This window comes from Oenanthe melanoleuca, chromosome 20 (genome assembly GCF_029582105.1).
Source record: "Oenanthe melanoleuca isolate GR-GAL-2019-014 chromosome 20, OMel1.0, whole genome shotgun sequence".
NCBI lineage: Eukaryota > Metazoa > Chordata > Aves > Passeriformes > Muscicapidae > Oenanthe > Oenanthe melanoleuca.
In genome coordinates this window covers 10,223,517-10,245,666 of record NC_079353.1, presented here as the reverse complement: position 1 = coordinate 10,245,666, position 22,150 = coordinate 10,223,517, and the positions used below count along the sequence as shown (strand labels likewise).

The 22,150-nt window shown below is 43.0% G+C and overlaps 1 long non-coding RNA gene across 1 annotated transcript in view; it reads left to right on the top strand.

Annotated features, from left to right (window-relative positions):
* The first annotated feature begins 11,966 nt into the window (after positions 1–11,966).
* Positions 11,967–22,150, top strand: part of LOC130261478 (uncharacterized) — a 55,427-nt gene continuing 45,243 nt past the window's right edge. The window contains exons 1-2 of the long non-coding RNA XR_008841991.1: positions 11,967–12,121; positions 12,518–12,633. This is a non-coding gene — a long non-coding RNA (uncharacterized LOC130261478). The remainder of the gene's footprint in view (positions 12,122–12,517; positions 12,634–22,150) is intronic.

The following is a 22,150-nucleotide window of genomic DNA, read 5'->3' as shown; positions in this document are numbered from 1 at the left end:
TATTTGCTTTCTGGTGGATAAGTGGGCTGGCTAGAGTTGTGTAAGGAGGCCAGCTAACTAATGCCCAGGTCTCAGAGAAATAATAATGAGTGCAGAGCTCTTGTTCCTGTTACCCAGCAGAAGGTAACAATTCTGCTCCAGTTTACAGCAGACAATTGCCATTTGCTCTGGGGAGATGTTTGGTTTGAGGAAGCCAAGGAAGAGGGGATGCAACCTGACTTTCAAACCTTACATTGTTTGCTGGGCCAGCTGTTGGGGAAGAAAAAATCAGTTACTTGCTTCAAGGCTGAATTGTTCCATTGGAGAAACCACAGCAGTGGCAATGCCAGATAATGCTGCAGAGAGCAGGAGGTGGGAAATGGGGCTGTGGTTCAGGGCTCTGTGCAAGGCAGAGAACATCAGCCCCTCTCTATATTTGTACCAGTGTTCAAGTGCCTTAACAAGCATGAGAATTTGGCAAACCCATATGGATTTGACACTGGGAGAAGAGATTCCACTATTGAAGCCTAAACTCAAGGCAAAGCTATGCTAAGGTGACTCTCCCCAGCAGCCCCTGCCATGCACCTATTTGCTGGGCATCCAAAAGCAGTGAGTGAACCCCAGGCTGTGGAATCTTGGCTCAAAGCAATGGCAGTATTGCAGAACTACTCTGGGACTAATTGTACATGATATTTTAAACAGTTTTAAAGTGTTCTTTTCCTTTATGTGAGTCTTTACATTCTCCCACTGCTTTCTCTCCATCTGCAGAAAGTAAAATTTAGAAAAGGTTATTATAGCAGCTTTGTCACAATATATGGTACCTGCTTGGGGAAGTGACAGGTTAGGGACAACATGGTATAGTTGGCTTCTGCTACTGCTCTGCATATGTGAGACTTTCAAACATTATTTGCAGTTTCTGTTGGTATTATAAATAATAGATCAGGTCCACAGTTTATTTGCTGGAAGTTCCAGCAGTGTAATTAACAGACTGTAGTCATTAGGTTTTGGAGAGAGGGTGACATATCAATTTTTAACTGTTTTTCCGCTCAGAAACACATCCAAGTAGTGTTGCCTCCAGAGGGATCTGCACATGGATGGATGCACTTTGTGCATGCCATTTTCTATACATTCTCACTTTGCTTTCCAAGTATGAACATGTGTAAATCCCTTTGGCATGTGCAGATACGTGCAAGTGGGCTCTGCATCCATAGCATTTATTTGCATATGGGATAAGTCATATGTGGAATTGTGTGCACTGAGTTACACTTGCACTGAAGCCCTCGGAGTGTTTGACCTTACAAAATATCTCTTCAAACCTGCAACACAGCAATTTGGTTGCTTTTGCCTCAAAAATAAAGGCAGGGTGACTTTGGGGAGGAATCATGATGTTATTTTAAGAAATAAACCTTTTGAGGTGTACTGCTCAGCTGCCTTCCCTTTAATAGAGTAATATGAAAACCCCAGAAGTGGAGAAACCAGTCTTGGTGGGACAAGTGCAGGTGTAGCTCAGTGGTGCAGGTGTTGAGCTGGTACCCAGATTGGGGAGATTGTTCTTTCTACCCACACAAACAGTCCTGTGGCTGCATCACAACACCACGAGCTCTTTGCTGCTGTAGCTCTCATCTGCTCAGCAGACTTGTCCAACAAGGGTTGTAAAACAAGAGGGAGACTGCAGTGCTGTGGTGCCCATTCCCCACAGCAATGCAGGACATGGCCCACAGGGGTGAATCTCACAGAGGTGATCCAGGACCAGAATTATAACCAGCTTCTGGAAATATTAATACATGCATTTGAGTTTTGAGGCTGGTTGAAACAGAGAAAAAAAGTTTTGAGAACTGCTTTTGCTTTACATTTTAACAGGGCTTCTAGTGATTTTGTCCAGTAGCTCCTAACTTCTGCCAATAGTTCTATTCTTCGTGCATGGATGTAAAGGTGATTACAATATCTGAGACCATCTCCTTGAAATGCCAGTTCAAAAAACCTGAAAAATTTTACCGGGGATACTGATGAGAACCTTTTGGCAAACTGTTGGGTTTTCTACCTCTAAACACCTACCACTGATCACTTAAATGATGGGGTTTTTTTAATGATGACTAAATGAGAGTACTCCTGATTTCCCCCATGTAGGCTGTCTTGCCCACGTGGATTTTTTTTCTATTCTTTTGGAGAAATCAAATATTTCATTCTGTGTCATATAGAGGCTCTAATTCAGGTTCCCTACTGTTATATCACTTTATTTAAGGACAGTGCAGGAGGCAGGAATCTGAACTGACTGCCTGATGCTTAAGAAGGTGAAAAATGACTTGGAGAAGACCTTGTGTGTATCTTTTGATCTTTGGGCTTCAGACACCCCTTCACCCATAATTAACTCGTGTGTTGACTGATCACCTGAGTGATCAAGGGAGACTCAGCATGTCAGTGGGAACCAGGGAACTATTACTCTATGGCAAAACAGCAATCAAGCCAGCTCTTCTATGATACAAATCAGATACCTGCAAGAACAAGCCACGTAATGGCAAGCTGTACTGGAGATGGATGATATCCTAAATCATTATCTTCAACAGCATCAATTATGTTTACAGGGTAAGCCCATGCTATCTTCATGGCAAGCCTTGTATCCAGATAGCAGCAGCAGCAACAACAAAAATTAAAATTACAGCATGAATTTCGGGAGGGGCAGTGCACTATGCACGACTGGCTAATAAATCAAGACCATCCATGGATTAGATGGAGGGGAATGGGAATGGTTATCATTCTGTTGTATAAAATGCACAGCTTAGGCTCTGTAGATCATTTAAAATATATATGAATTTGAAATCAGCCAAAAGATATGTCAGGCATTTTTCTTCTTAGAATAATGGCATGTTTTTAAAGCCTAAGTGCTTTTCAGTACTAATTTTAGCATGTTTTGCATTCAAATGAAACATCTACTCTACGTGTGAAGCCCTTGCACACACTGCCTGTAGAGGTGGAGGAAATCACTGGATTTATAGGTTCTTTTGCACATTCTGTCAAAGTCAGTTCTGCCTAATGGAGCCCATGGAACAGGAAAGGCTTTCATTGCACAACTTTCCATGAAAGAGATAATGTTTGCTGCCTGACACACTGCAATGCCTAAACAAAGACCCAAAATCAGTTTGTGTTAAAAGAAGGAACCTCAGCTGGGAAGGGATTCAGTTAATAACATTTTCTGTAATGTCTTTATCAGCATTTCTTTGGCCAGTTTGTGACAATAAACAGGGAAAAAAAAAAGCTCATGCTGGAGATGGAAGTAAATTTCAGGCTGATATGAGTGATGTACCTCATAACCAGTTATAATTAGAAGGGAGGCTTCTTACAGCACTGCTCCTCAATAAATCACAGCAGATATTACCCCAACTTGTACAACAACTATGAAATATGCTGTGAAATTTGAAACTCATGAAAAATAGGTTCTTTTGTTGTGATTTCATTCTCAGAAAAGCTCTCATTTGATACAATCTTGTGCCTTTTTTGACTGGTTTCTTAAAACTAAGACAACGAGCCTTGATTTCCTAGAGAACTGTTAAAATTTAAATTTAGTAAAGCTTTTTGTTTCTTTTTTTTTTTGTTTTTTTGTTTTTTTGTTTTTAATAATTGCGGTTTGTGCAAGATGAAAGCATTGAATGTTTTTGCTACAGAGTCCTTACTTGGAATAGTCAATCAAAAATATTTAAGCAAAAGTTTTCTATAGCAGAAGCTTCTTATCAAGCACAATTTTACTCTAAAGCAATCAGAAGTACTGGGTGATAACTAATAGATGTGTATTTTCCTCTTCTCTTCTGACAAAGTCAGTTTTGACCTGGCCAGGTGCCCACCTGCATTATTCCAAATGTGACCATGGAAAGCCCACAGTGAAAGCAAGCCTAGGGAAGAAGGTCTTACAGGATTGATGCTTAAAAACAAGCTAAAAATCAAGTAATCTCTTGCACTAAGGTTTAAGTCCTTTTCCTCTGATATTTTAAGAGAAAATGGATGAGTTTATTTTAGAAATGTGTTCTCTGAAAACTTATGAACCATTCAGGACTGTTGGCATGGTGGGGCTGTAGCTGTTTCTATTGATCCTAATTTAAAGCTGTAATTGCAAATAAAAACATCATTATATCCCCCAGATACCTTAACTGAAAGGATTGATTCACAGGAGCAAAGCATGGTGAGAACTTTTATATGGGCCAAGTGCTTATGGCCATTTTAACACCCTTGTTTTGGCATGGCCTGGGTTTATTCTCTTCCAATGTCTGAACTCATTTTCTGGGCTCCACCTGAAATAAAGCAGGAGACTGCACTGGACTCTGTGGGCAGCAGGAGGGTCCCTGACTTGGCCTCCCAGGTGTCAGAGTTGCCTGGAGAAGCCAGAAGTGTCCCTGGTGTGTGCTCTAGTTGTGTGAAAAAAGGCTGTGACAAGAAACTGTGACTGGCTGTGACAAGAGTGAGATGTCTTTGCTCAAGGGAATATATTGTCAGGCTGGGTTCAAACATGTGGGACATGCTCAAAAATAAATTAGCATTTATAAAGAATTAAACACAACTCTTGCTTATTAGGTGAAATTATCAATTGTATTGTCTTCCAGAGGTAAACAAAGAGCTGAGGGAGTCTCAGTCTCTCAATCTTATGACCTTATGGTTACTGTCCAAAATAGCAGCAGTGACGTTCCACACTGGAGAGCTAAGGAGAAGAAAAGCAGATACTCAGCAGGGTTAGCCCAGTGTCTTTCCAAGTAATCCCTTATTTTTACAAAACATTTCCATATGGGAAACTTTATCACTGAGCAGATGCACTGAAAACAGTGTGGTCAGTGTTTTGTGTCGATGCTGATATGGGCTGTTGAATACCCAGAACAGTTGAGAGGCTTCAGCAGAGCTGCTCTGCATGTCTCAATGTAAAACTGATGCCTGGGGCTGAAAATTGATCTGTAACATTAAACTCCAACCACAGAATGGGCATCACCACTTGGAAGGAAGCAGATAACTGGTATTAGCTCATCTGGTAAAGATGAGTAGCTGGACGGGGTCTGAAGAATTCTTGCAGATATGAAACCCTTACCCTGAACTTTGTGGAAAATTGGTTCAAATCACAAATTTGTAGCAGATACTTATTTATATAATATGCCTGAGATGTAGCCCTGAATCTAAATCCTTATTTGCAGGGCAGAGTTGAGATCTGGCTCTCCACTGACCCTGCAGGACAGCCTGTCTGCAGTTCACTAATCCTAGAAAGCAGACAGATATACTCTTAAAAAAAGCCTTGCTTTCCCCTTCCCCTTCTTTTTTTTTATTTTTTTCTTCTCTTTCTCACTCCCTCTTTCTCTTTCTCTTCCTTTTTTTTAAGGGAAAATTTGTTGCAATAATACAAAGCCATCATGCTCTCTCCAGTCACAGCCGAGTGACACTACATCAGCAGCAGAATACGTACAAATTAAACTGTAACAACGCACCAAGGAGAGGCACAGCAATATCATAAAAATTATCCACAGTGCAATATGACTAATGTTGTGTGAAATGCATTCATTGGCCAAATGATGTCTAGGTGTTTCTTAAGGAGTTATGCTGATGGAGATAATGGTTATAGAAGAGAGATAAAGGAAGGAAAGGCGAGTGAAAGACAAAAGGTTGCAGCAAGGGCAGCCTGGCTGGGGAGGATGCTCAAGCAGGTGAGATGGAACAGGAAAGCTGAGCTGCTCTGGAATGCAGAACGATGTGAGAAGAACTCAGTGGCACCTTTCCTCCTCACATGTCTGATGTGGAGGTGTGCTGCTGTTTCAGGCACACACACACATTCCCGTGCTCCTTCTCACCTCTTTTTATGTGGGCTTTTGCAAACATTTATCTAGAAGCACAAGCTGCATATACATTAAATATTCTCTAGCTCTGTTGCCTTTGTTTCCCCTTTCTAGACACTAAATACCCACCAAAAATCCAAAGAGAAGGGACTGATTTTATTAGCATGTCCAAAACCAAGAAATGAACTCAGTCATGGCCAGAGGATGGCTAGAGTAAACACATCATTAAGGTGCACTCAGAAGTTGTCATCTCATTTCTTAATCTGAGAGCCCTTGTGAAATGAATAAATGTTTTGCCTGAATAAGAAACTTGGCTATTAGTAAGTCAATGTGATTTTCCTTTTTGTTAAACATAGATTTAGAAAAAAATATCTGCCCGGTGACCCATTGTGCCATCATGCTTATCCAGAGATGTTTATCTAGACATCAACATTCTGTTTTCAAAGGAACTTAGGGATTACCTAAGTAAATCTTATTTTATATCTAAATTGCATTTTCCAAAACATCTCAAGTGAGCCCCTACCTCACTGAGTGTCTCTTAAAAACCTAAGTTCTTCTTAAAATTGGCAAACTGGTCAGCAAAGTGGACTTGCCTGAAATAAAATCAATCTCTGTGCAGTTAGTTGCTGAAGTTCAGGGCCTGATGCAGTCACAGCCTCTCAAATTACTAGAAAAATAGAGTATTTTCATGGTATTCCTGATTATTTGTTACCTAGTTGGTTACAAAGAGATACCCTAGGCCAAAATCATGCAACAGTTTTTTCTTATGTGTGGGAGCCATGTTAGCCAGGTTTTTTTGTTTTTTTTTTTTTCCTCATTTATTGATATGTACAAGGATGGGAGGTAGACTCAGCCAAAAATGCTGGGATCCAACTATTTTCAAAGTCCTGAGATATCCAGAATGGGGAGTTAATTTTGTTTTTTGCAGATAGGGGGTCCCCATGGAATATTTCAATGGGAGGCAAAGCTCTCCATGGACATGGGGTATGCTGGGCTGAGCATTGCTGTTCTGCTTCAAAGGCAAAGGAGGGAGCGCTGCGATAAAATCCGTGTTTTCAGCCCTAAACCCGACTTGGATCTGGGGGTTCTTTGTGAACCTTACAAAGCTTTTTCTCCAGCCAGCCACCTCCACTCACCGCTGAGCACGAGCCAGGAATTCCCTAGCAAAGGCAGCTGCCAAAAGGCAGGAGTTGAGATAGCTCCGTGCTATCACATCCATAAACCTCAGCCAAGGCTGCTCTTCCCCGGGCGGGAGGGGGCACGGCGTGGCCAGAGCCGATAGCCCAGCCTCTGCTATTGTATTCCCTCTCTGTGCTGCAGCTTTGTGTTTTCACAGAAGAATTTCTGCATTCCCTCTTCATCTGGGAACAAACTTGAGCCATGTACTCCGGGGGCAGGAAAGCACTTCTCTTCTCTCTGGCAGGAGGGTGTGCAGAACACAGCAAGCTCAGCCTTGAGAAGGGGGAGAGGCACTCCGGGACCCAGGCTGGTTTATATCTCAGCTGATTCTCCTCTTTCCCTCTTCCATATCCCCTTAATAGCTTGACAGGAGAAATATAGGGAAGATACAGCCATCTGATTAACAGTGCCGGGGGCTGGGGATGGATGACAAGCAAAGGGAGCGCAGCGTGGCTACCAGCCAAGTTCCAGCAAGAAACAGAATATCTGGCTTCCTCTAATCTCTGGAGGAAAATTAAGTTACAAAAACCTTTAGTGGAAACTTTGCATACATTCAGTACCATTGCCATGGCTGACAGAGAAGGAAAAAAAAAACAAAACGCTGATATATTATTTAGTTTATAGTTACAGTATTAAAGGTGCAAGCTTTCCCACGAGGAATAAAGAAAAAAAATCCTCTCAAAAACTAAAGACAAAACCCTGTAAAACCCCTTGAATGTTTTGTGCTGTCAGAGTTCTTGAGAAAATCTCCTTTTTGTGTTAATGGATGGTTATGTGAATTGTGTGAAGATGTCTGCACCTCTTCCCAATGAATTTTTGCACTCACATGTAGATCTCTTCTTGTTTTCTGAGCTGTTTGCTCTGCCTCCTGCAGGAGCAGTGAAGAGGAGGAGAAGGTGGAGGTGAGGAAAAGGCTCCAAATTGCCCTGGGCAGACACCACTGCCCTAGGAAAGGGCTTGGGCTGTTCCTGCCACACTGAGCCCAGGAGCCACAGCCTTGCTGTTCATCAAAGGTGTGTGTTACACACAGGGAGGAATTCCTCCCCCACCTCCGTGTCTGTCATAGATGTGTTGATGAAAAATAGTGGAGTTTGATTTTAAAAAAATAGCTTAGGTGTTAAGTGAGCAGCAAGCTGGGACCTGTGCATATGAGAGAGAGTGCTGATTAAAATGAAATAGCCTATTTATTGACTGTTACATCTAAAGCACTTGGAGTAACCATGATGAAAGTATTGCATGTTACTCAGCTTTATGTGAGGGGGAAAAAAAGTTAGATTGGCTAGTTAGAGCTTTTCTTCATTAAGTCTTACACTATGCTGATATATGTACAAAGTGCAATTTTTTCATGTCAGAAACATGAACCAAGGCTCTGAACAGCCATAGCCTGGCTCAGCACCATGCCCTCCCCCAGCTGGCTGTGCTCTCCTCTTGCTGGCTATCCAAGCTAGTGGGAACCTGCCTCTGCTTCCTCCAAGAGGAGAAAGCACAGATAATTCTGTAGTATTTCCCTCCACCTTGGTGCAAGCAGCTTGCTCCCAGCCTTCCTCATGTGATTCCTTGTGTGAAGGGAACACTTTCCATGCAGAGGAACCTAAGAGCCGTGTTTACATGCCATTTCCCTTCTGAGGGTTTTATTTCTCTTCAGCCTCAGGGACCTCAACAGCAGCCAAAACTCAATATGGGGCTGAAATTGTACCCTGGCTGTCCCAGCCCTGGGCAGCCCTGCTGGGGACAGAGGGGTGTGTTTGTGTAAGTGTGCACGTGTGTTGTGTGCACACAAAAACAGATGTGTGCCGTCCAGAATAAATGAGCCTATTCAGAGTGTCACAAAATGGACAATTTATGGCCAGTTTCAGCAATTAGTCAGACCTAAGGAGTGAGGTGGGTCAGTATTAAAACCCTTACTGTGTTGTTTATTTTAAAAAAGCAACAGGGAGTTCCAGCTGATGAGTAAAGATACTGAGAAAGGGTAATTAAAGAGAAACAATCTTTGATGTTTCTCTTATTACAGTTTCTCCTCATTTTGTTGTGCTCCCCTTACATGGTCTTGAGAAACAGAGCTGCTGCTTTCTTTTGGGGAGGATGGTGTGGGGGTGGCTGCATGGGCAGTTCTGCAGCAGGAATTCACCATTTGCTTCCTGCCAGCCTCTTGCACCTTGCAGTGAATTCAGGTACTTCCTGCAGAAGTGCTGGCACCTAGCAGAAATTCTAGGTATCAGCCTACAGGGCCATCCACTTGTGGGACTATTTTTGTTGTGCTAATGGGGGACAAAGTTCCCCTGAGAAATATTGACAGCTTCTAAAATACTCCACCAGCCCAAGCAGCTTAAACTGTGTAAATCAAACCTTGAGCATGACCTGCCCCCATAGTTCCCCACCTCTATTAGTATAAATATTCTGTTCCATTTGGAATAAATATTTTTTTTCTTACTTACTTCTTACTTTTCTTTTCTACTCAGGTCTCAGTTCCTCTGCTTCCAGCACTTTGCTTTGTGCCACAGTCATAAGATTATGCGTTTCAAATATGTTGTTGAAAACTCCTGAGCAACCCAAATCTTTGTCCTGTATGGAAGGTTTTTAAGTTCAGGTTGTACAGTAAGAAGGTAAATTTTGCAGGATTTTTTGTATTTCCTGGCCCATGGGCAGCCTTTTCTGATTTGTGCATCGTGACTGTGCTCAGTTGCAACATGGTGAAGCTGGCTGCTGCTCATGGATGCTCTTTCATTTATGGCATGACAGTGAAAGATGAAAAGTGCAGTGGAATGGTTGGGAGTTATTTAATCAAAGTCTTTCAATGAAATAAAAGATATTTTAATATGTGGTTTGATTCACTGCAAATTTTTGGCAGTAGATGGGGCCCTTACTGTAATAAAATTCCATCGAGTTGGGAAGTCTCTTGGAGGTGGTGCCCAGATGCAGAATATTGGAGCTGACTCCTGGAACATCATCCCTGACCTAACTCTTTGTTTTCTCTATGTAAATTCTCATGAGAAAAAACCAAAAAGGTGGGGAAGGGGAAACAATGTTCTTATTCCTCTGAGCCCCAACTTTTCCCTGCACTCTGTCCTAATGTTTTCTTTTACTGTCTTTCTTTCCAAAAAGCTGCAAACCCACGGGCTCCCTGATCCTGACCACACTCAGGACACTGCCTGAGATCAGGATGAGCAGGAAGGGGAGCACACCCGTGGAAGAGCATGGGGCAGAACCAGAACCCCACCTGCTGCCACTGTGAATTCAACATTCACTCAAGCAAACCTGCATTTCCTGGCAGAGCTGGGGCTGGCCTGGAATCCAGACCTGGTCTGCTCAAGGTAGAGCCATTATCCTAAAGTGCTTTTATTGATCTGTTGACTTTCTGTCTCCCTCCTTCTCTTCCTCTCTTCACCCTGCCAGCCTCTTAGAGACTCATATCTTGTCTCATACAACCAAGGTATTTTAAGGGGTGAACAATGATTTTGAAGTCACATTAGACAAACTACATCTGACCAGTAAAAGCAGATATCCCCTGAATGATATCTGAAGAAGGATCTGTCTACATTTACAAATGAGTTCCTCTTTCTCTTCCCTTTTATTTTTTCTCCCTCTGTCTATGTCCTGGTGTTCTTCAAACAATCAATTCCAAGGGCTCATACATCTCCTTTGTAGCAGCCTATCCCCCAAAGTGGCAATGCCACATTGTCATGCTTTATTTTCTGTTGGTTAAAGAGACCTATAGTAGTAAATCTATATCTGTGCTGTGATATCCAGCAGTATTAAAGGCTGAGATTTAAAGACAGGCCTGAAAGACTTAGTAGTTGATGCCTGTAGAAAGCCAAGAAGAGCTGTGTGCCTTACTGGAAATTTCAGACACAACGTGTTAGAGTGCAATATATTGCAGTGACCTGAGCTGCAAATCCTTCTGAGATGGAGATAAAGAGAGAAAGAATAATACTGGAGAAAATGTTAACAACACTGCGTGTTACCAAATACTAAGAAAGGGCCTGAAGTTGGTTGATCTCTTCCTTATTTCTCATTTCAGAGTTTTCTCATAGTTTGTCAGGTTTTTGGAAAACTTCAATTTCTAATAATATTGCTCATTAACTAATTGGATAAAGTATGAACACTTAGTCAAAGGTCTGAAAAATACACAGGTAGATACAGAACAATCAGAAAAGGCTAAATTTGACTATAGAAATGCATTAATGTTTTAAAAATATGAAGTGCAGTGTCTTTCATACAGCTGAGTACATCATTGTTCATGAATGCAGTATTTGAAAAAGAAAGAAGTTATCAATAGTTCATAGTCAGGTAAGCATAAATATGCATACATGCTTTATAATGCACTCTGATTTTTAATGTTAAAACAACATAAAGCATATTTGAGTAAAAAACAAATTCACATTGAACTCTTTTGATAGGCTGGATAGTACTACAGTGAAAATAGCATGAGTGTTTTCACTGGGAAATAATGGGATTAAGGACAAAAGCTTCTGTAGTCACATCCCTTTTCTATTTTATTCATATCAGCATTAGTTTTCTTTTAATGGAAATTCACAGAAAGAAGATAAATTAATTTGCTCTGGTCAGTAGCTGTCTGTGCATTATCAAAACTCTCCTTCCAAGAGTAGCTACAGTTCTTGCAAACCAGGAGCAGGAACAGCCCTGTGTGTCTCAGGTTTGTGCAGGACCTGTCATGGGTCACGCCTGGTGCTTTGGTCAATAATCCATCTGGAGGGTTTGGAAGAAACCTGCTGGCTGAAATATGCTCGTGTAAAGAATTTATCTAAGGAATACAATTATAGTGAAATGTGAAGGCAAAAGAAATAAATGAGGAAATGAAAAAAAAAATTGGTAGTCACCTTCACAGGCCATGGGATCGCCACTTAAAGACACAGGGAGTGACCCTTGATCAGTTTTAGGATTTGTGTGATGAGAAGCAGTTCACAGTTCAGTGCATTGCAGATGACTTGGCTAATTATAATACTGTGTTAGTAACAGCAAACTTTCCTTTTGAATCACAGACAGGGAAAAGGGAGTCCTGGGTGGAGAGAATGCCTTGGCAAGCACCCCAGACATTCACCTTTCTGGAGAAACTACAGCAGGACCACAGCTACAGCCTGATGTGCCCTGAGCTGCATCTCTGGAGAGGGAACAGCAAATACTCTGTGTCCTGCAGTGAGCTGGAGGTAAGAGCCAGAGTTGTATTTCCTTCCAGAGCTTGCATTGATGCTGCTGATGGCAAAAAACATAACCCAGTGCATTCTGAGCCAGGCACAAATCTGCATTTCCCGATCAAAACTTACAGATTTTAAAGCAATATGTTTTTGGGGAGATATGTTTGCCCAGTTCTATAGAAATCTTGATCAGAAAAGCATTGGCTCAGCCTGTGAGATGCTCCTAACTACTGCTATATGTAGACTTTGAAGTTTGTTTCTGTGTTTCAAAACCTAATTGCTCGGTGAAACTACCTGAGTGAACTGGTTTCAGGGCCAGAAAAGGCTCATAACTATGTTTGTCTGGTAAGAGATCATACAAAGACAAAGCTGGCATTCATTCTAAAAGGTAAATTTGTCTTTTTACAGAGCAAGGTGAATTTGTGGACTTTTCTCCTGGGAGATGCTATCAGGACAAGCTGTGAAGTTGGATATCTGAAACAGATCAAGCCAATTTTCTAAACACCAGTACACAAGTAAGCACTGTAAGTAATTTGCAAGCTAGAGAAAGTGAGCCAAAAATCACTTCTTGAGACATACACTAGTCTGAGCAGAATTATGTGAAACTCTGCCTCTTCTGACAGCAACACTGAATGTGTGTCACATCCTGAGGTGTCTCCTTAGACCCGAGATCACCTCTGGAGGACATGCAGGTGGTCTGGAACCCAGCTCTTTCCAATGCCCATCAATGAGAGACTGCAGGAGGCTGTTCTTAGAGGTTTTCATGGTTGTTTATTGTTGCTTATCTCAGGAATGCTTTGTCCAGCGAACAGCAGTCTGCTCGCCAGACGTCCATGGCAGAATCTGCCTGGCAGAGGCAGGACTTATCTTTTATAGTCTAAACTACGTACTAGGTATTTACAAATGACCCCCAATACAATACAATCTTGTTACATGGTCCAGATTTGTTCTCATCCAATCTAAGAGTGCCAGCATGTCACCCAGCATGGATGACACGGAGAAGGAGGAAGAATATCCACACCCCCAATTCTCCATGTTGGCCACGTGTCCCTTATCACAAACATTTTAGAAATCTGCTAATTCTACATTCTAACAGTCCAATTTACACTCCATTTACTTTTGTGGCTTGCATTTCTTCTCTCAATGTTGGCAAACTGCTCCAAGGAGCCAAATCCAGCCCCCGAGACACCTGGGTCCCATTCCAGGGTCCTTGGGGACCCCACCAGGGGGGTCTTAAACCTTCCAAGGAAGCCAGAGGAATACTCTGGACCCCCACAAATGTGGACAAGTGCATTTGTGATGTGGCACTGCTGAGCATGAGGCTGTTGGGAGGCAGGAGCTCAGGCAGGTGAGCTGATCTGCTGGGGAAATTCTTTACCAATAGCAGTACTGTCCTTGTAGTCTCCAGGCTTTGCATTAGAGAACTGTCCTGTGTGTTAGAATGTCACATTTGGTGTGTTGAACTGCACAGGAATGAAGGCAGTCCCAGGGAAGGGGATAATGAACTGGCTGTTTCCAGTGAGTACCTGCCAGCCAGGGGAGCCAGGAGCTGCAAGGCTGGTCTGTGGGACAGCAGATAAAGCAAGAGGAAGCAGGAAGGGAAATATTCTCTGGTAATTCAGGGGAAGGAGAGAGGCAGAAGGAGCCCCATGCACCTTTCAGCAGAACAGTTGTGAGCTGTTAGGTGTGAATCCCACTGAAGCCTGCTGTAATTAAGCATCCTGTAAAGGTGAGGAGGGGGGTGAGCACTGCAATAAGCTCAGCAGCAGCATCTGTACTGACTCTGCCCCCTCTGGATACCCTTTGGAAACCTTCAGCGTGTTTTGTGCTTGTTTCAGAGCCAGAAACAAATGCTGGCAAATGCAAAGGTGTGAAATGTTGGCCAGCCCATCCTGGTGTGCCCTACAAGGCACTGGAGGGAGGCTGCTCTAAGTGGATGATGAGATCAGCTCAGAGGATGTTAAGTTAAAGCTTATTACCCTCATTAAGAGATGTGTGCAATGTGGTTTTGGGCTCATGTTATGGTAAAACCAACATTTTCCAAATGTTTTGTTGTCCTGTCTGTTATGCTTGGAGGGGATACAGTTTCTGTTTCACACTGGGTCAAATTTGGTGTGGAGATGAGATTTCCTCACGGAGTTTAGAATTTGGGATTGCCTCTGTGGAGGCTGAGGCTGTGTGGGCAATGTGCTTTGTCAGAACCAGGAGGGAACAGAGGGAAAGGAGGAGCAGGGTGCAGAGAGGCTGATGCCTCTGCTGAGAACCAGGGCTGTGCTGAGAGCACTGGGGATGAAAGTTCCAGCCATGCAGGTGTCCTGGCTGTGCTCCCTGCATGGCAGGAGATCAGGCTGTGCTGCTCCCAGCAGGGTGTAAATGAAGAAGGATGGCTCAGGTTTAGCTTTCCATGCAATGTAATAAGCTCTGGGGAGCACCGAGGTGGGGTGGAGTAGGATCAGGGAGCAGTTTGGATTCACCAGGTACCATTACCTCGAGCTCAGGGCTGACCCTGCAGGACTGGCCTGGTTTGCACAGTAAGATCTGAGTGTCTCTGCCATGTGCTCCTCATCATTTCCATTATCTGTGTGCTGCCTTTATCTGGGGTACCACAGCTCCTCCCTATGATGCAGCACTGGCTCTCCAAGCAGCTTTAATCTCTGGCTGTCTTGGGAGGGTCAGGTTGGGAGAGATTTGAGGTCCTCAGCCCTGAAGTGAAGCCCTCCCTGCTTTAGACAGGCCTGCAATTGAAACCAGCTGATCCCAAGTCCTTTGCAAACATTTCCATTTCAAACCACTGAAGTTTTATGTCTTTCTAATAAATTTTTTTTCTTGAGCCTCATAAATCTCATAAAGATCTTGAACAGCTAGTAAATTTGGCCATTCAGATGCACGTTTTCCAGTAAAGAGGATAATGGTTGCTGTTCCTGATGCCACCTCCCCTCCCCACCCTTCAGCTGTAGGAATTCACCTCTTGCTGCCTGCACACAGCTTGGGCCATGCTGAGAAAGGTGCAGGTCCTGTTTGCAGGAGGGATCAGGGTCTCTGCCAGCTTGGCCACTGCCCCTACCTGTGACCTGAGCAAAGTCATTCATTCCCCCACAGGAGAGGAGTGTTGTCCTCTCCCCTGCTCAAGGGGTTGGGAATCTTGCTCTCTTCAGGCTGGAGAAAATGTTCTAGCCACTCTCTTAGGCTTGGATTTCCAGGTGGGCTTGAAAGGACAACATAAACCCAACACTCCTCAGACTTTGTTTGGAAACACCAGGCAGAAGTGCTGAAGTTTTCTAGAAAAATATGCTAAAGAAATAGAAAATTGCAAGCATATTTTCCCCTTCATTTGTTGTCTCCCAAATTCAAACAAGCTTATTTCCTTTCCTGCAACGCTGTTTTTGATAATCTTGTGCCAAAGGCACTGAATCTGTTCTTATTGCTGTCAATAGCAAGATGCCTGTTGCTTTTAATGGTTCAGCTATTAAAACACCACATCCCAGTTGTCTGGCTGTGAGCAATCCCAAGCTATTGCAGTGACAATATGGAACCTTTTTCCTCTCTGAATGTTTCTCTGCAAAGTTTGACCATTTTGGCTGGGGTAAAACATGTGTCTATCTGGGATTCTTTCCAAGGATGAGATTTTGACAGCTGTGCTCATGTTGGCAAAAATCCTGACATCTTGTGCTTCGTTGAAATAGCAGATTCTTAGTGGAGAGGGGTGGGAATCCGATTTCATAGATGAACACTTATGAATTGAGGACTGTGAGCCTGGCTGAGCTCTTTTCACTTGGGGGAAAAGGTTGAAGGCATCCTTTGGGAGCAGGGTGGAGCCTGCCTTTCTCCCATCCCCACCTGTGGGCACAGATGGCCGCTGGGCAGTGGGGTGGGAGCTCCCTGTGCTGCTGCCAGCTTTGTGCAGCAGTGTGGGACATGCCTTGGACTGCACCCACGGAAGAGGGAGTCAGCCTGCTCACAGCCCATGCATAATGATTTTCATTTACACTTTGGATGTGGTGGGTGGTACTGGTGTGCTTGCAGGGAAAATCCACCTTTGCAGCCCTGGTCAAAACTTGGCCTGATATTTCTGCCAGAGAGCTGGTGAAAAACAAAGCCTTCTATACTCTGAAATAGCCTGTTTTGGGGGTTTTGTTGTCACTATTGTGATAAAGTTGATTGAGTGTTTTTTGTTTGGTTTTTTCCCACTGGAATCTCCATCTTGAACTGGAGAAATATTTCCCACAAACACTGTAATTATTCAACGCTGATATATTTTTGCAGTAATGTTCAATCTGATGAAGTGTCACTTTTCTGAGGAAGAATCACTTATTTGGAGACTAGAATTCCTATTATCTCGACAAATAGGGAGTGGTGGCACAGAAAATTGTGTCACGAGGTCAACCAAGAACTCCACATCAGAGGCAAGGATAAACTGGAATGAGTCTGGTGGAAGGTCATAAAAAATTTTTCAGAATGTATATTGCAAATATTCAGTTTATTTCAAACTTTCCAGTGGCCAGACAGTTCCTTTATATTTTACCAAGAAAAAGAAATTTTAAAAAATCACAAGGTTTTAAAATTATGTCAACAATTATTTTCTATGTCTGGTATTTCATTGGAAATTAAGGAAAAATACTTTTAAAAATGCAAACAAGATAACAGTCAAACACAAAACCCCAAATAAAACATGCCTCCTGTTGAAAACAATTCAAACAGTTTTGCTCAGGAAAGGATTTAGCTTAGGGTTAGGCACACAGAGTCAGGCATTCCTGCCTGCATCCATGGCAAATGTGAGCTCTTTTATGCAACAGTTAAAGGAAAAGCAGCCAGTCAGTCTCACATTCATCCTTGCTGTGCATTAAGTGATGTATACAGAGATTTATCATCCATCAGCCTTCTCATGAGTTTAATCCCTCAAGCCTTTTCTAAGGATTTGGGAAGCTGCTGAAGGACAGAGGAGTCAGGTTTGAATTTGTAAAATTTGGGACAGTCCCAGAACAAGAAAACGTGGATGTTTGGGGTGCTGCACAACAATCAGGTGAGCTGAAATGAGCTCTGGGCATGGATTATTTATCTTTGCACAGCCTGGCCTTGTCAGCTGAGTGGCCAAAACAGTGATCAGGAGGTACAAAATTAAATGGGGAAAGCTGCACCTCCTAGAGTTTGTTTATGGGACAAAGGACACTGTTAATGTGTGGGAGGCTTGGTCAGCAGGACTGACCCATGGCCTTAGAGGCCCTTCCAAAGCCAGGCCTTAATGACAAGCTCCTCCTCTCCCACTTGTTTTTTTTGGAAACTGGGGCAAATATTAGCACAACTAATGTTGGGCTGTTGTGTTGGAGTGCTTGTAACCCGTGTTAGCTTGATTAAAACTAACCTCACTGTTTCTATGCTGAGAAATTCCAGTGGCGTGCCTGCCATAAATTAAACTGAAATTCCAACTTTAAGTTGTCTTCTAGTTCTGCAGCAGATCTGTTTACTCAGGAATAGCATAAGGCAGATGTCTTCATCTTCGCTGATTCTTAACAGGTCACAGGCATTGACTTTAAATAGCTAAAAGCCTTTAAAATAATTTAAAAACAGGCTTCCCCCTCCCTTACAGACCTTAACCTTTAGTTGTCCTTAGCTAGAAATGCCCAGGATAACATGATCCTAAAACAGACCATATAAACCAAGGAGCAGCTTTAAATATATGATGTGATCATTACCTGAAACCAGCAAAGAGGTTGGAATAATTATTGCTCATGTTTACACTTCTGCATTTCAGTGGGTTGTGTTCAATCCTTTAATGATGATGATTAAAAACATACTGGAAACACGCAGTAATTAAAGAGAGCACTTAACCGTCATTCTGAACAGAGGCAGCTTTGAAGTGGAACTGGACACAATGTCTGTTGCCAAAACATTGCAGGAGTTGGAGCACCAGGTAATTGCAGGTACCACACCACATCTGTTTTGGCACCTGCAACATCCTCCTGCAGCAGCAACCTCAGAATCCTTCTTGTACGTCAGCGAGGCTCCTGCAGCCTCAGAAAGGGCTGGTTGATGGTGGCTGAGGGAGCAGGCAAATACTCTGCTTTTTGATTTTTGCAAAGCCAAAGCTGAATTTGGGCTTGTTTCTTCACTTTCTGAAGGTGAGGCAATGCCTAGGCAGAGGGCAGGAGGAGGAAATTTGGGGTGACAGCAGAGAGTGGGCGCTGGTTCAGGAGCTCTGCCCTGCCAAGGCTTCACTGTGGGTACTGACATCAAAGGGAGCTCTCAAGCCACAAGCTCCAAACCTTGTGTTTTAGGAGTGATTCTGTGGGTGAGGGAGAGGGGCATGTATTGCAGAATGGATTCCTTTGTTTGTTTTGCCCATTTAAAACAGCAAAAATACTCTTATTATGATGGGTGCAGAAGGATGAGTGATGAGGCTTGTGCTGTAAAATCATGTTTGCTGGAAAAGTTGTCCTGTTTTCCATTTCTTAATTTAATCTGAGAAAGGAGGGCATGGAGGCTGGGGAGAACACAGCCACTTTCTTGGAAGTATTTCCCAGGAGGAAGCAGTTTAACTCTGTGTAAAGAGAACAGAGCTCAGAACAGCTCCTAATGTTTCTTTGGGGCTGAAAGGGATTCACTTTTGGTCATTGTCCTTAATTCTATACTCCATATCTTTTTTCTCTGCAAACCCAAATTCAGTTTCTGCCCTTGTGCTGGTGCCACAGACACCACCTGCTTGCACCATGTGAGTCCCACTCCCGTGGTGCCCCTGTCCTCCCCAATGTCCCCTTGAAGAAGACCAGCTAGCAGCTAACTCTCAACGTGCCTCAAACAAGTTTTCCCCCAGATCTCTCAAGCAATATGGACATTATTATGATCACTCAGACCCATGGGTGTTATCTTAGACTCTTGTTTCTAGATTCATACCTGCAGGCAGTGTTGAACTCTGGCTAAATTTTTCTCTGTAGCCTCTCTCAAATATTGCCATTTCTGTCCCCCCTCCTGGCTGACATGCTTGCCCAGTTTGTCATTACTGTGCTGCTCAATCACTGGAACAACACTGCTGATTCTGGCCCTGGCAAATCCAGTCTCACCCTGTTCACACATGTTCTTTCTGCTCTAAAACAAATCACTCGCCTCTCCTGCCCATCACCCCTCTCTCTTCATATCTCTTGCACATGTCTGCTCTGGGTCATATCAAACATCATCTGTTTGGTTTCTCCCCCCAAAAATGGGACCTTTTTCCACCCAATAAAATATTTTTGTTTTATGGTTAAGATGCCAGTTTTGGACACTGTGCCACTCTGTGTCCCCACATGTTAAAATCTAAAAGCACCCTCATGTGTTTCCCTGTGCTGTCAAGGCAGCTGCATCACTCTCTTCCCAGTTTCTCCTCAAAACCTCTTTTTCTTAGCTGGCTGTAAACCCTTCAGAGCAGTGGGGCTGTTGGTGTGATGAGCTCTGATGGCTGTGTAAGCAGAGATGGGGCCCATCAGCTGCCAGGTTTTGGGCTTGGTGTGAAGGCTCCCTGGCTCAGAACCATCTGTTTGTGCTGGCTTTGTGTGGTGTCTGCCCCACAGAGGGGCTCCACAAGTGCTGTGCTATTATGAGATAATAATAATTTAAAAAGCAAGTATTAATAGCACTGTATTTGTTGTTGCCCCTGCAACACTGAGCAATCATTGGTCCTGAAGGAAGTTGTTGGATTTTACTTTTTTTGGGAAAAAATGTGGTGGGGAGAATTCCCACCCCTACTCCACACCTCTTTCACAGACCCTTTTCATTGCTCCATCAACCACTGAATGAAGGACAAGGCTTAAAAAGCAAGATTAGAGGTGGTAGGACCAGCACTATGCAATTCTTCTTCTGTGTCTTCTGTACCCTCTGTTCACAAATCATTGCTGGGGCCTTTCAGAAAGTGACTTGGAGTTTGTTTGTGAGAAGAGACAGGGGAATGTCATTGATCCACAGCTGATTCCATTCCTTTTTTCTTGTTGGGGTGTTCCTTGGAGAAGCCTGACATGGTACATGGAGTGCCCAGGACCTTGGGCTGTGTAGGACAGGAACAAATGCACACTGCTGGGGCTTTACAGCACCTTCTGCAGCTGCATTCCAGCTCAGAGTCTCCTGAAGATGCCAGCCAGGTGAAACCAGAACAAACAATGCTTTTGCCTGTGAAAAATAAAAAAAAAATCAGATGCCAAAATGTCAGGCTGCAAACCCAGACTGCCAAGCAGTTGTTCTTCCTGTGAGAAGGGAGAACTCTGAAGAAAACAAAAAAAAGAGAAAAATCCAGCCCTGTATGGGGAACAAAGGTCGCTGCCTCTGCAGCAGCCAAGTTTGTAGCCCAAGGCCAGCCAACATCTTGAGCCTTCTCCGTGGCTTTGGGGCCTTTTACAAAAGCTGGGCATCCTTCCAGCCCTGAGCTAGGAAGGACAGTTGACCCAGGTTGCACCTGGGCCACCTCAGCCTTATTTCATTTTCACATAAAGCTTTGTCTAGGTTTATTTTATTTAATGGGCTGTTTGCTTTTTGTTTCTTGTTTTTTTTTTTTTTCTGGTTATACTGTCACAGGAAATTCTCACTGTTCTATTACCTTTTTCCTGTTGGAACCAGCCTTAAAATAAATTGAATAAATAAATACATATACATACATATAAAAATATGCAGACAGGAAAGCCATTCAGATCTGCAGAGGCCTTGATAACGCTGCTGATGAGGTTGCCAGCTTTCCCCATGTCTGAGCTGAACAATTCCCCACCACCTCCCCAGCCCCTGGGAACTCAAGGGGAGGTAGTTGTGAAGTTTCTAATTCTGACTACAGGTGTCTGGTTTGAAAGACACCACATGCCTTGCTGTAACCTCATTTAGGAAAAGGGCAATTAAATACAAATACAGATGTGTTACAGTCACAGTTCCTGAACATCTGAAATGCCCGTTGGTTTTAAAACAGTAAGGGATAAATCTCTCTAGAGGAGCACTATCCTCTCATCTGTTGTGGTATTATTCAGTATTAGTATTTTAAATAAGAAAAATGGTTTTGAATGTCAACATCTGCTCTTAACCATCTCTTTACAGCAGGAACATTGTGTTTGAAAACAAACAAGATTGGAATGCCTAAACTCCCCTCCTTCTTCTGCTCTGCTTATCCAAATATTCCTGCCAGTGTTTATTTGTTGCACATTCTGCTCCATCATTTGGTGTTTTTAAGGTGCTGTAGATTATCAAAACCAAAGGAGTTATTAAATCTCTCAGCTTTGTCATAACAAATCAGATAGCCACTGATCTTACCCTTTGGAATCATTAGCTTGAGAAGTGTAAATGCCACTATATTCTGGATAAATTGCTTGAAAAGATTATTTTGAAAAAGATTAGCCAGCTTTAGGATGGACTGTTCCCTGCTCAGCAGTAGTGATGATGATAGTAATGATAACAATAAACTAACTGCAGAATTCAGCTGGTCTCAATCCAGTAAAATATTTAACCCCAAGCTTAACTTTGCAAGTGTGTGTGCACCTCTGCAGCAGGGCTGAGCACAGGCTGCAGCTCTTTGCTCTATTGCTGCTTAACTCCAGCATGTGCTGCTCCTGTTGTTTATTGGAGTTGGGCTGTTCCTGGCTTTGTCTGTGGAATAAACCTTTGGGATTAGCAAATACTGAAGAATTGCTTATATATTAAATATCCAGCATATTCAGGGGGCTGCCACAAGAGCTGAGTGGTGTTACTGTCCTTTACTCTTGTGCTGCCTGAGGGAAGGAGATCCACAGGAGAATTATGGAGGTACCAAGCCTGGTAGTACTACTGTGAATCTTACTGTGAGCCTTCCCAGAACTGCAGGGGGTTTTCCTACAGCCTGAATAGTTGTGCTTTTTCTTTGAACTCTCACTTTTATTATACCAAAAATATACCCCAGTACCTTGCTTCTCTAGAGAGGTGCAAACCCACACTAATTTCCTAACCATTTCTAGTTCTAAAAACAATTTCTAGTTTTCATGGTATGGTGGAAAAGAGGTTGAAACACAATGTGGTTATTTTGTCTTAAATAAAAAAACCCACATAAAAATCTTCTGTATTTCTTAA